Genomic DNA, 13657 nt, shown 5'->3' with positions numbered 1-13657 from the left:
GCTGAGAGGAGGGATCAGAATGGCCACTCCAGGGATAGAGCGAAATTCTCATGAGAGCTGCTGCTGACCTGGTTTCTGCTCCGCTCTGTTTAGCTCATCCATAAGGATTTCTGATTCATGCTAGAATGCTTTGCACTGGCTGCTTCCTTTATTTTGCAGAACAGCCCAAGCTGGTGGAAAGAATGTATTTGGGAACAAGAGGTAACCCATTCAGAAGGTAATGCTGGAAAAGCAACATAAGCAAAAATCCATACAGTGGGAAAAGTGGGGGTTTGGGTGGAGGGGCAGAGAACAGGGAACCGCCATTATGAAAAGACAAAAAAAAAAAAAAAAAAAAAAAAAGTGATAATGACAGTAGTTACCAAATCCCATCTTTGCCTAGAGCTATGCCAGGAGATTTTTAATTTGAGGGATTAGGAGTGCATAAAAATAATAACCTGGAACTTGATCCTATATCCTTTATGCTTAAAGCAGAGGTTTTCAACCTGAAAACAGGGTTGAAAAGATCATCAATAATAACGAGTCAAGCTCAAATGCTACTTTCTCAATCGAAGAGATGGCAGACTGCACCACACCTGATTTGGAGTGCAACGTGTTCAAGTCAAACACAGGACTTCCTGCTTCAGTCTTCCTCCTCTGTCCCTCCTCACATCACAAACCACGATCTTAATCCCATGCCAACAACATCTGAGGATTATGTACAGGTGAAGCCAGAACCGGCTGAATGCTCTGCAAATATTGCTGGTGGTAGTTTTTTTGCTTTATTTTCGGCCTCTCTGTGTGCAAGCTGTGGATTTGCCAATGAATTTTCCATCATTTTCTCTCTACTCACCACCTTAACAGCAGCCTCCATTGAGCCATCAGCCTTCTGGCCTTAGACAGGCACAGAAGGAAAAGGCTGTAGCTCTTTGCATAACTCAGAGAAACAAAAATCATTAAAGCCATGCCTCACAATGTTGCTGTCCACCTTGTTTCTGGTGGAATTTCTGCAAGTCACCATTCTGACCACCACCTTTCCACTCCAGGGTTTATGGCTGCGATATTAAAACACGACGTGATCAGGAGCCTGCACAAATTAACTCAGTGTGGAGCAGATGTGGTTTTGGTTTGTTGTGCTGCAAAAGAAAACAGCTGGCTATTTTAAGATAAAGCCTTTTGACTGGATTCAGACAAATTGTGAGGCATCTCTGCATAGAAAGAGGCACTGTATTTTTACCAAGCTATCACAGTCTGTACCTTAGATTTTGCTAAGAAAAGAAAAAGCAGCCTAAACAAACCACACAACAGTCTAAATGGTAGAAATACTGATGGAAGAACAGGGTAGCTGCTCTAATGATACAGTACATGCATGATACACCCACATTTTTTAAACAGGGGTCTATGGAGTGTCCACAGGGGCTGGAGGACACCAAAGCATGTTGTCAGTCTCCTCCTGAGATCAGGTACAGACAGAGTAGTTAACCATTAACATACTTTCTGGTGCTTCATTTCCTAAATAATCATCTCTTTAGTGAGCTGAGAGCTGACCACTAATGGTGCCATATGAGGGTTTCCTGCCCAGGACGCTGAGGCCTTCCCAGCCATGACCCAGGACTGACAAAAAGCCTCAAAGAAGGAGTGGGGTGGTGGAAGGAGATAGCAGAGATGGCCTAAACACCCCTGGGGAATTGGACTGAAAGCCTGGAAAGCAGACAAGACTAGCAGGCTTAAGGGCTGATTCCACTTTCCAGAGCCTGTGAGGAAGCAGAAAGGGTTAAAGCATCTTCTGCTCACTGCTTTTTCTGCTTGATTAACCTATTGCCATCCTGTCAGCCAAAATGAATGTCTTTGATAAAAGCCCACCCTCGTGCCACTTTGGTGACAGACCATCTCCTCCTGCTGCACAGATCTCCTGCACATCTCAACAGAGCAGCTGCTGATAAGTACTTGGAGGCTGTCCTGGGCCAGTGTAATGTGGGAGCAGGCTGGCAGGGGAGCCTTGCTCAGTGCCCCACCAACTGTTGCACATTTCTGAGGCAAGATGAGGTGGTTTGTGCCTGTCCCACCACTGCTCTGCAACACGGTTCCGAAACAATCTGAGTTTCGGATTGCAACTTGTGCTGCTTGCAAAGTTCCCCAGGCTGCTGGAGACAGGGAAAATGGGCCTCCATTGATACACTTCACACAAACAGTGCAGAAGAAGAGACTGTCACCAGCTACTGCTTCTGTTACCTTTCCTTCAGTTTGGTGTGTCCTTTTGCCCCTTTGCTCCTTAGTGATACCTTCAGAACTAGCAAAGCGTTTTTCAATGGACTTCCAAGTGCTTGATCTTACAGCTGTACTACAATCTCTGGTCATAGCAGTGTCTCTTCTGCCTTTCTCAAACTGACAGAAAGTGTGTGCTGCCTCCATCCTTACAACTAGGTCATTTAATTCTGAAACCTAGTGGTAATCACTTTGCAATGTCAGTTGTTTAGAGGTGGCACCCATTTTCTTACCCCAAAACCACACACCTCGATAATGGCAGAAAAAGTAGAAATGTTTCCAAAACCACACACACTAGAGTACATCCATGTACTCTAAATCATCAGTGGACAGATATATGTCTTCTTTTGGCTTCACGTCTTTCACTTTCATTAAGATGACAGATTTGATGTAAATGCAGAATGTGGTGCTGCCTAACACAACGGCCAACTACAAGTATGCAAAAATGTCCATATTAATGGGGTAAGTTTTCTGTTGCCCTTTATAAGCATAAGTGTTGCTTTCTAAACGGTGCTAAATTGGGTGTTCTTGTACTAAAACCACTCACATTCACTATACCAGAGATCCCCATCTGTCAGCATCCATGATCAGGCCTTCAGAGAATCACCTTGAAAACAGAAAACAGCTACGTGGCAAACACTGACTCATGCCAGCCCTTGCTTGTCCACAGGGCAAATAATTGCCTCTGTCTTGTGTCTGTGCAGAAACCCAGTCATCAGAGATCTGTCCCTGGTCATCTCTTTTTCATGTGGTCATCCTGTCTCTGAGGTCTTTCTGTTCATAACCAAGTTTAAAGTGCCTTTGCAATGGCTAATCCTGTTGGCTCCTTGGACATAAATGTAGAGCTAAGACCCTCCAGAAAGAACTGCATGGAAGGGGAGGTGTGTTGTGGTAAATGTAGATCCACGGTCTCCAAACCTTTTTGATCTTGCATAGCACTATCAGGAAAAAAAGTTTTGAATAGTCTTGTACACACATCCCACTTTGGAGACCACTGATCTAGTCAACAGTTAAAGTTTCCTGCTTGTTGCTCTGGCCTGACCCCTTTTGTAATCTCTATTCCCCAAATCAGAAGTGTGGAAACTCCCTTGGTTCAGGTTTGCTTTCCAGCAATGCAAATTGGCTCAAAGGGTATTTGCTAGATGGAATCCACTACAAGGAGAAGTAAAGGTGTTGTATTATGGAAGGGGAGGGAAAAAGAGTTTAAGCAGGAGCTCTTGAAAGGCTCCCTGAGAGACAGTCTTACACCAAATTCCACCAGGTCTCATTGCAATGGGTGCACAGTGGTACTCAGACTAAATCTGATGGTCTTGTAAGAAGAAAGAGTATAGAAAGGAAAGAAAAGGATACAAATAATAGAAATAATTATACTGTATCATCTGACAGCTGTGCCTAAGGGCAGCACAATACTTCCAGGTGGTTTAACTCTGCACAGCTCCTTGCTGGCTCCATAGAAGTACCTTCCACCATCAGTCATATGGCATGGGCTGGATTACTTGGCCATAGGCCCATTCAGTCTGAGTAATTTTTAGTATAATAATGTGGAAGGATAAACTCCAAGAAGTAAGGGTTTCATCCTAAGCTGACGAGAGATGGCATAGAGAACAAAAAGGTACAGGCTGCATCTCGAATAGGGGCATGGTGAATGTGATGAAACACAAGCTGAATACAGATGTATGGTGCCTTGCAACAGACTTAGCAAAAACAGCTAATACACCCTAATAACTTTAGTGTGAGTTAACAGGAGCTGTCTGTTGGTGCAGGGGGGAAAACTCTGTTTTGTTTGGGTACTAAGAATTAGTTTTGGGCCGCAGAAGCCATATGCATATATTGATATTGACATATGTATATTGATCATTCTTGAGGGAAGGGGAGACGCAACAGAAAGCTGACAATTTGAACAAAGCTTCTTTTCTTGCCTCTTAGTCTCATGAATGTTCCTCCCTTGGAGAGGAAAAAATTAGAGCTAGGTTACTGGTCTCTCTGTTTCCCTAGCTCCTTTCTCTGTGGATAATAACCCAGTTCAGCAGCTGTTAGGTCCTTCAGGACAGAAACCTTAGCCAGACATTTCATGCCAAGAGAAAAAGGAACAGCAGGTGAGAAGAGAGCAGGTGGCTTGGGAGCTTGTCTCAAAGATCTGTGTACCCTGGAGAGCTGTTTATAGGAGGAGTGCAGGAAAAGGAGCCTGGGAATTATTCAAGGCTGGCAACTGGCAATCAGATGTAAAGCCATGAGTCATATCTCTATGTTAGGCACCTCCTTGGTAGTTTACAAGTATTCCATCAAAAGAGAGAGCAAGAGGATTCAGCATCCCTGATATTGCAAAAGCATAGGGAAAAAAAAGTGTAATCACATCAGAAAAGATAAAACCCTTGAGCAAACAAATATATTTACAGGCCTTTTTTTTTTTTTCCTATCAAGATGAAGCAACATGGCCACATGCCACTCCTCTGCTCCTTTGGTCGTCAGAAAGAACTCAACTAGAGGAAGCTTCTTCAGGGAAAATGTTCACAGTTGTTGGCGTAGAAAACAATGCAAACAAACCCCTGACACTGCAGGAGGCTGTTAGTTCCCCTTTATCTGAGGCTGGCAGAATGCTATTTGAATTAATAAGTCCTTCTAAACCCTGAGTGGTTGCACAAGTCATTGAGCAACAACATAACACAGTGAAAAAAATCTGCCAGTGCTGGCCCCTGAGCTCAGTGGCCCTCCATTTGTCAATGGCTGCACACAGCCACTGTTTTTCCTTACATCCTAAAACCATGACAAACCTTCAGCAGTCCAAGCAAGCTAGGCAATACTTTGGGCAGTTGACACAGTTACCCAAAAGGCCAGAAGAAAACTTCCCAAGATTTAAGTAGATCACAAATCGCTTTTAGTAGTGTCTAACTTACCTACAGTAACATATTATCTCTGGTTTCATAGGGTAGAGAGCAGAGGAGGAAGTGAAAACTGGAGTTCCTGCAAAAGAGGGCCAGCAGCCTTGAAAGAAATAACTACATTTCAGGGATCATATTCATGGATTGCAGCCACAGCTTGCAGCCTTCCCTTTGAAAGGACTAGAGTCTCTAAAAGAGCCAGGGAAGACACATGCCTCCAGAATGATCACCTGATCCCAAAACCAGGATTATTCAACATCCTTCCTGACTTCTGCTAGCTTGAGGTTGACTGCTTGCTAGGTGCCAGGAGACATTACTCATAACAAGAGAATTTGTTAATGAATGAGGTTGTTAATTTGCCATATTTTTTGCAGATGTGCTTTCACATTGGTTTCATTTTGCCAAGGTTTGAGCTGCCAAGCTGCTTTTCTCCTTTTGGTTCACGTTCAGTTTCATTTGAGCTGGTTGTCACTGCATACACTGAGGGTACTTGTCTGGGTGTGGAGGTGCATGTATGCCATCAGTCCGTCCCTCTGGACATTCTGCTAACGTTGCTTCTCAAGTATTTCCATTTTGCCTGCACGCATTGCTGCAGGCCAGTACTGACAAACACATACACAGCCCATTTATTCCCAGTTCAGGAGGTGCTGCAATCTTAAAACTGGTGGTAGAGCCCAGAGTCAAAAAGGCCATGGAATAATGGGCTCCCAGCATGGCACTGAGGAGCAAAAAGCAGCAGTACTGTCTGTACAAGTGTGTCAGGAGGGTGTTGAGTGGTTGCTGGTTGGACCAGCTCCTGCCAGAAGATACAGGAAGACAGAGCAGAGTTACATTGGCAGTGGTTCAAGGGTTTGTTCAGGATGGAAGGGAATAGGAGAATCCTAATCTTGACTTGTGTATGAGAAGATTGGAAAATCAGCCTAAGGGAGCAGAGCAATGCCATTTTATCCACACTGAGGACCTGTATTACTGCACCCCTACCTCTACCAGCACTGAAACACATCTGAGCAATGTGAATAGAAAACAGGGGAGTGAGCTAATCAGGGCATCGTTTCATCCAATAGGATATCATGGCTCTTATATAAATTACCATAGCAAGAGCATTTAGACTATGTCTGCCAATACAGAGCTGACACAAAGGAGGTTCCCATTCCAATCATTTTAATCCTCGACTGCATATTTGCTGCTCTGGCTCCCCCTTGAAGTGAAGTTTAAAGTTGTACTCTCCAGAGTAGATGAGGCCCTTGGGACAGGATGTTTGTGTTCTCTGCTGCTGAGGAGCTGAGACTGTAAGGAGCCAGGATCTCATCAGTACTTCTGCTGAGGAAGAGGAGATGCAAAGCCTATAACCTGTCATGAGGCAGAAGGGAGCCATACAAGACGCCTGTTGCTCCAGGAGTCCACCAGAACCGGCCTTCCTACCTAGCTTTTTATCTGTCTCATCACAGCACCATCAGGATAAATATACACCTCAGGAGAAAACCATTTGTTGCTTTATTGAACTGCCCCTAGGGATTGATGCTGCTTTTGCCTTCTTACACATCTCTGCATTATTAATCAAGATCACCTGCATCAGAGCAGTCAGGAGCCTTTAGGAAGAGGAAATGCAGGAGAGGAACCTTTGGAAATTAACTCAGATGCTTTGGACCTGAATTATCTGCAGCATTGTCAACTTTGGCTATTTTGCAGCCTTGAAATAGGGTTTTCAGATGGTGCATTTCCAGTTTCGTAATAGTGATTTAGATACCTGAGCTTTCAGCCACTAAGCAATAAGACAGATCTATAATTCTTAGAATCAGAGAAAAAAGCTTAAGAGCAAGTGTACCTTGTAGCCTACAGTAACCAGCAGAGTGCTGTGTTTTTAGGAAAAAAACCACAAACCCATAGTATTTCAAAATGTTTAACTTTGAACTAGCACATATTATGCTTATGGTCACTCTCTCCATCCCCCAGCTTTACTCTGAATCTTAAAGTCATTTCTTGAATCTCCAGCCAGATTCCCACTGGGCAGGTGGAGCACCTCCTCCCAACCTATTTGTTCACTACCACTGCCAAAGGCCACCAGCCCTGCTTTACCACCGAGTGACAGCTGAGCTCAGCCTTTTATCGCTCTATCTGTATCCAACAACTTTCACTAGTCCAGCAGAGCAGAGTGAATTGATATCTAATTAACCCCCTCTTGGCCATCCACAACTTATACTAGAAAATATTGGCATTTCTTGGCAAGTCCTGGGCTCCCAGTGACACAGCAGGGCTGAAAGCCCCGAATCCAACAGGGATTTACAAATTTTACTCTGTCTTTGCAGCTTGTGTCCTGGGTGGGTGTCCGTGGGGTGTAGGTTGTGGGGTGTCATTTTGCTGAGGGGATCCAATCCCTTGCTGAAAGCTGGCAGGAGGAGTGACCATTTTACCACAGAAAGCTGGTTGCCTGAATGGACAGCTCTTCCTCCTCCCCACAGGTTTTGTTTCTGATCCAATGGAAGGCAGTTCACATTACATCAAAATCTGGTGCTTCTTTTGCAGCTGTTTCTTCCTGACTCTGGCAGTCTTTATGCACGGCCATGCATTTCAGATGCATAATGCAGGATGTCTGTATGCCCTAGAGTGTGCTGGCTCCTGCCAATACCATTCCATATGGAGTTTTTCAAGTGTAACAGTGTCCCAGATTTGACCTCTACCCAATGAACATTTCTGTTTCCAAGTAAACTCTTCAAATATTTCTTTTGATTTGGGGATGACAGATGGTTTGCTCCCATGCTTGGACACCCCCAACATCGAAGGAAACATTAGCAGGTAGATGAAGTTCAGAATTTACCCTTGTAAACCATCTGAGTCAGCATCAATGCAATAAAACCACATTCCAAGTCAGCTAGCAAGGTCCTCCCTCAGGGCTGGACTGCAGAGGCTGCCAAAGGAAAGCAGAATGGCTTGAAGGTCCCCAACAGCACTGTCAAACTTCAGAGCAAGGACACAGATCAGTGGACATCCTGACTTCACCCTTTGCCAGCCAACCTTTTCCCTCTCTGCTGTTGAAAGCAAATGTAGATTTAGCATCAGCTGGCAGAAAAAAAAAGGTGTACAGACAATACAAGGTCAGAGATTCCTGTATTTCCTGTGACCTCAAGCCTGCAGGGTTTTGTTAGGCTTCATCATTTGCTACTGGAGTCACTGCCTTTAGTACCATGTTATAGCTATTGCCAGTCCCTCTTAAGGTGGAAGTTTTCACTAATGGCAATAGCCACAATAATAGACAACTTTCTGGGCATCTTGGGTTGCAGCATTAGCTGCTCAGGCTATGAAGACTAGTGACTGATGGAAAAGTCCACCTAAACAGAGAGGTACCTCACAGGGGTATCATATGCAGAGTAACATGCATGTTTTTTTCACTGCAGAGTGCTCTGTATTCACACACGAGATCTGGGTGGAAATAAAACAATCTCAGCCTCCCAAACTGCATCATATTCTCGTTTTATAACTACTGCAGTCAATGACAAAATGTCTTCTCCCCCCTTTAAATCTGATCACTTGCTGTGAAGCAATTAATACTATCTCAAATAGTGCTTATACAGATGAAAAATATCCTTGCAAATTCCCTTCTTATACCTAAGTTTGCAGGGCAGAGGTCCATTTGTGTCAGTCTGAGACTGATTCATTGCTGCAGGACCCCACTGCTGGCATTGCAAGCCCTGTACCAAAGGAAACAAACCTCTCCCTTTCCATTGCACACCAGCGTGGATTTGTACAGCTCCACGTCCCGGGCAGCTGCAAACAAAGCCCAGGGTGCGCTGCAGGTAGAAAGAGCCCAGCTGCCACCATCAGGACTGCTGGGGCAGGATAGGTGAGCGCAGGATCTGCTCAGACCTCAGTCCAAGCGAGGAGCCAGGAAATCTCTCCTCAGGAACATGCAACAAAGGAAATAATTGAGTCTGCACGATTTTAAAGACTGTTAGATGGAAATGAGAGGTAAAGGGGGAAAGATGCCAAACCGTATGTAAGTGGCGGCTTGCAAACTGCTGTGAAAGAAGAGGTCTCCAGGGGAATGCGCTAAGTTTTGCTTTCCCGGAGTGGAGGGGAGACAGCGGGTGTTTTGTCCCACAAACCCCTGTAAAGACAGCGAGGACTTGTCTGCAAACCGAAAAGGAAGGATAAGGCAGGAGAGGGCGCCACTGGTTTGCTGGCATCTCCCACCTCAGCTGGCAGGCTTTGCTGTTCTCTGCTGACACAGATGCAATCCAAAGCTGACTGAACTGCTTCCACCGAGTGCACCGAGCTCGGGATGAAGTGGACGGCAGAGAAATCTGAGTGAGACACGCTGAAACTTCTCTTCTAGGCGGGGCAAGTGGCGTTGTAACATCCTTTGTGGGGTGTTATCCCAAGGACACATTTCTCCTCACGCACACCCCCAATACCGAGCTGGCTTTAACCCAGAGCCACGCAGAAAACACGCTCGTGGTCGATGCAGCACGGAGCAGCTGCAGCTCTGAGGCTCTTGGGGGTCCCTCAGGACACACTGTGGGGCGCTGTGCCCTCTGCATCCCTCTCTCTCCACCTTCCTCCTGCCAATGGCTGCAGGAAACAAGCCACAGCCTGGGCACCAAGGGAGCGAGGAGGCAGGATGGTGGGCAGATCCATAAGGGCTGCGAGTCCCTTTGTGCTGCCACTTCCCACTCACATTGTGACAGCTCGGCTCGAAGTTCCGTCAGGCTGCTGCTGCTGGCAGAGGAGGAGGGAACACTGCCGAGGGATCTGCGCTCATCCTCCCCTGTCCTGCAGAGACGTGTCTGCCCAGCAAGGCAGCCTTCCCTCCGCGTAGGGGAGGAGCAGTAGGGCTGTCACTGGGGAGGGAGAGAAGCGCAGCGGGAGCGGAGAGTCCCCGTTTGCAAATAGGGTGTAGGACTGACTGCTTTTCCCTGCTTGGGGCACACCGAAGAGCTCTCATGTCTCGCTGCACACTAGCCGCACTCGAGGTGGTGAAGAGGAGCAAACAGGAGTATTTGGAAGCAAGAACTGGAGTGATTTGGACAGGGAGGGCACTGCAAATAATCCCCGAGTGTCCCTGCAAAGCGTCAGGGCCATTTCTGAGAGGCTGCGCTGGCACTCCGGCAAAGGCACAGCAAAGGCAGCGCTGCGAGCGGGGAAGGAAGGAACGGGGTCCAGCTTGGAGCTGCATAGTGACCGGGGCTGAGCATGGGGCAAAGCCCAGCAGACAGCCAAGCTAAAGGACTAAAAGAGCAAATTCTCCCCGAGGGATTCTCCTGCTCACCAAAGCAAGGCAGAAGGCCTGGCAAAGGCCTCTGGATCAGGCAGAGCTCTGGAGAGGACTGAAGGTTCCAGATACTGCAGGAGGCTTGGAGGGAAAGAACAGAGGGGCTTTTCTTCTAAGGAACTGTGCCACCGCCTGCCCACTTTTCCTCACCCACTGCAGGCTACTGGTTGTCCTCACCATCTGCAGGGCACCCAGGGCCCTCCTCAAAGAACAGCTTCTTTGGCTCACTCTCAAAACCAGCCTGACCCTTGAAGAGCAACGATGTTGTTTCCTCTGAAAGTAGAAAATTATTCCAGGTGGGAAAAAGCTCAGTGTGACTACAACATGACAGTTTCAGAAAGTATACCCAGCCCTGGTGTTTTTCCCCTTGTCAAGAGATGCAGCAGCATCTCCCAGCTCCTCTCTGCTGTCTCTCCTTAAAACCTGCAGGTGCTGTATTATTTTCAAGCTGCATTTCTTTCCCTGCTGCTTGGTACCACCCCACCTCTTTCCCTTCTACCAACCATTCTTTCGAAAGTGTGGGCATCCAGGCAGCACCTGGGTGTGTCCCACCCTCACATACACCCTCCAGATCACAGCACAACAGTGGGGTAGGAGATCCAGCAATGCAGGGGTTAAGCTATTCTGCTCTGGCTATCCGGGTCTCTCCCTCCCATCTTTTCCCATGAAATAATCAGCGGGTTTTAGCCTTGCAGGCATGCAGAGGAGATCCAGCTGCTCTTGTGCAAGCAGGAGTATCCTCTAAGCTGCTGGGGACTGGCTGTCTGAAGGAATAATATCCAGGGACATATTCAGAGTTGAAGGGTAGAATTGAAAGAATAAGCAACTGGAGAGAGCAGAGAGGTACAGCTCATTCCAGTGACCTTTAACACTGAAGCCAAGGTCTCAGTGTTTATATATCCCAGCATTTTAGGGACAGGAGGGATTGCTTTTTTTAAAAAGTCAGGTCCTCAGGGAAACAAACATATAAAGAAATACTCATTTTTGTGAAGGAGATAAGAGCACAGCTGAATGTCACTCCCTGTCTTAGACTGAATTTTCATGGCTCAGAAGATGGGTGGCACACAAAAACATGGACCTGAAAAAGTGCATTTTTCAGCATCAGGTCATAGCAAGCAATGAGATGCAGTGGGATTTCATCTGCCTCGCTGGGCTGGCATGCAGCCAAGCTGGGATAAGGCAAGAGAAGCCATGGTTTCACAGTGCTGTTAGCTCTCTTTTGTCTGAAAGAGTCTAGTAGTTGCAATACTAGAGAGAAGCATCTGCCTGGGTACCTCCATCCCTTTTCCTCTATGCCATCAAGTTACTAAAATCAACTCATTCAAAGGCAGAGAGAAGACACAGAGTCTGCTACCAGTCCACTGCATGCTTGCTGACCATGTTAGAGCACACAGAGTTTGCAGCCTTCAGCCATTCTGTGCCCATTGAAATAATGAAATCACTAGTGCAGATGGTATGGAAGAAATTAGCAAAGATAGCTAACTTCTGCCTCCTCTGATAAAAAAGCTCAGAGAACTCAAACAAAGACAAGAGACAACAGATTTACAGTGTCCAGGGGGAACAGGAGCATTTCCCATGATGTGCTGTGACACTGCAGAACTGCCCACAGCAGGATGTGTTAGATTCTGGACCAGAAAGAATGGACAGATTCAGGGCAGACAAAGGCACCATAAAATACAGAAGCCATATATTGGTGGAGGCTGTGAAAACCCTCACACTCTGGGCTTCATCTGTTCTTGGGCTCTTCTTCGTGTGTCTGCAATTGCCACTGCCAGGCACAAGTGACTTGGAGGCTCTCACTGTATCCAAGACTCACTCACAACTTTCACAAGTGCTCATTTTCAGCCGTGTCAGGGCCTGGAAGACACAGAATTATCAAGGTTGGAGAAGACATCAAAGACTGTGAAGTCCAATCATTCACCCAGCACCTGCCATGTTCTCCACAAAACCATATCCCCTGTTGCCACATCCACACACCTTTTGAACACTTCCAGGGATAATGATTCTGAGTCCTCCCTGGGCAGTCTCTTTCAACATCTGACCACCCTTTCAGTGAAGAAATTTTTCCTAGTACCTAATTTAAACCTCTCCTGCACAACTTGAGGCCATTTCCTTTCATCCTGACACTGGTTACCAGGGAGAAGAGACTTACCCCCAGCTCCCTACAACCTCCTTTCAAGTAGGTGTAGAGTGACATCTAGAGATCTGAATTGCTCCTGCTCCAACACACAATCTCTGCCCATGGACCCAGGAGCCCCATTTACATCCATCCTGGGCCCTTCAGTCCTGTCCTGATATACATTGCAGGAGCAGGCAGAAGGCTGAAAAGCAACCACTGAGTGTCAAACTCACACTGTAAGGACAAACTCAACAAAAGGGCACAAGAGCAAAGCCATGGTAGTTTATGAGGGCAACAGGCCTGAGAGCAACTAGCCCTTGAAGAGGAGGAGAGCCCTGCAGCTGAAACTACAGCAAAATTTGTCTGTCAGTCAAACATGAGACACTATGGGGCCCACACTGCTTCTGTACTGGTAAGGGGCACTTCACAAGAGCTGGATTGCTTCAGTTAGGTCATTCAGCCAGACAGGAGAATGAAATTACCTTTCTCCTATAGGGATGGTGTATTTACAGAAACTAAAAACTGCTGTTTTGAGTTGAGGTGTCAGCTGCATCTACAGATGCTATTTTGTTAGAAGGTCCCTGCATGTTTTAGACTGACCTCAGAGCCTCTAATCTTGCTAAAAGTATCTACTGCACTCAAGTCAGCTGCTGGAAATGCCAAGGGGCATTGCAACTGATTGCTGTAGCTTCACTAGGGCATCCTTGAGGCTGACAGCCTCAGACTTCTGTGAAATGTTCCAGCTGCAGCACCCAAATAAAATGACCAAGTAACCAAGGCACATGGAGCCACAGGCACAGCAAGAGTGGTGGGAGATCCCCCATGGTTCTGGATAGCTTGTGACCTCTTTTCAGAGTCTATTCTCCCAGCTCTTTGTTGAAAATATGAATTGATTAGGTGTTGACAAAAGAAAATATGGTTGTGCCTTTTTTTCCTCATCAGTACCCTTCAAATGAATTCTCTTGGCATCTGTCATGTTACAATGGTATTAACTCACCCATTTCTGCATCACGTCAGAGGAAAAGCCAGGTGGTACTTGGCTTTATTTATAATGAAAAAAAAGCAATCTGAGGCAAAAATACTTCATTCCTCATTCCCCCCCCCCCCCCCCATCCAAACATCCAAAAAAAGGACAAGACTTCAGGCCTC

General features: G+C 46.4%; 1 protein-coding gene across 1 annotated transcript in view; it reads left to right on the top strand.

Moving 5' to 3' along the window:
* APIP (APAF1 interacting protein) overlaps nucleotides 1–2970 on the top strand; it is a 529312-nt gene extending 526342 nt beyond the window's left edge. Inside the window, exon 9 of the transcript XR_010743805.1 lies at nucleotides 2957–2970. The gene's annotated coding sequence lies outside the window, so the exon portion shown is untranslated. The remainder of the gene's footprint in view (nucleotides 1–2956) is intronic.
* Nucleotides 2971–13657: the final 10687 nt, after the last annotated feature.

The sequence above is a fragment of the Sylvia atricapilla genome, chromosome 6 (genome assembly GCF_009819655.1).
Source record: "Sylvia atricapilla isolate bSylAtr1 chromosome 6, bSylAtr1.pri, whole genome shotgun sequence".
Taxonomy (NCBI): domain Eukaryota; kingdom Metazoa; phylum Chordata; class Aves; order Passeriformes; family Sylviidae; genus Sylvia; species Sylvia atricapilla.
Note: the sequence above shows the minus strand (reverse complement) of the source record. Positions and strands in the feature narration are given on the sequence as shown.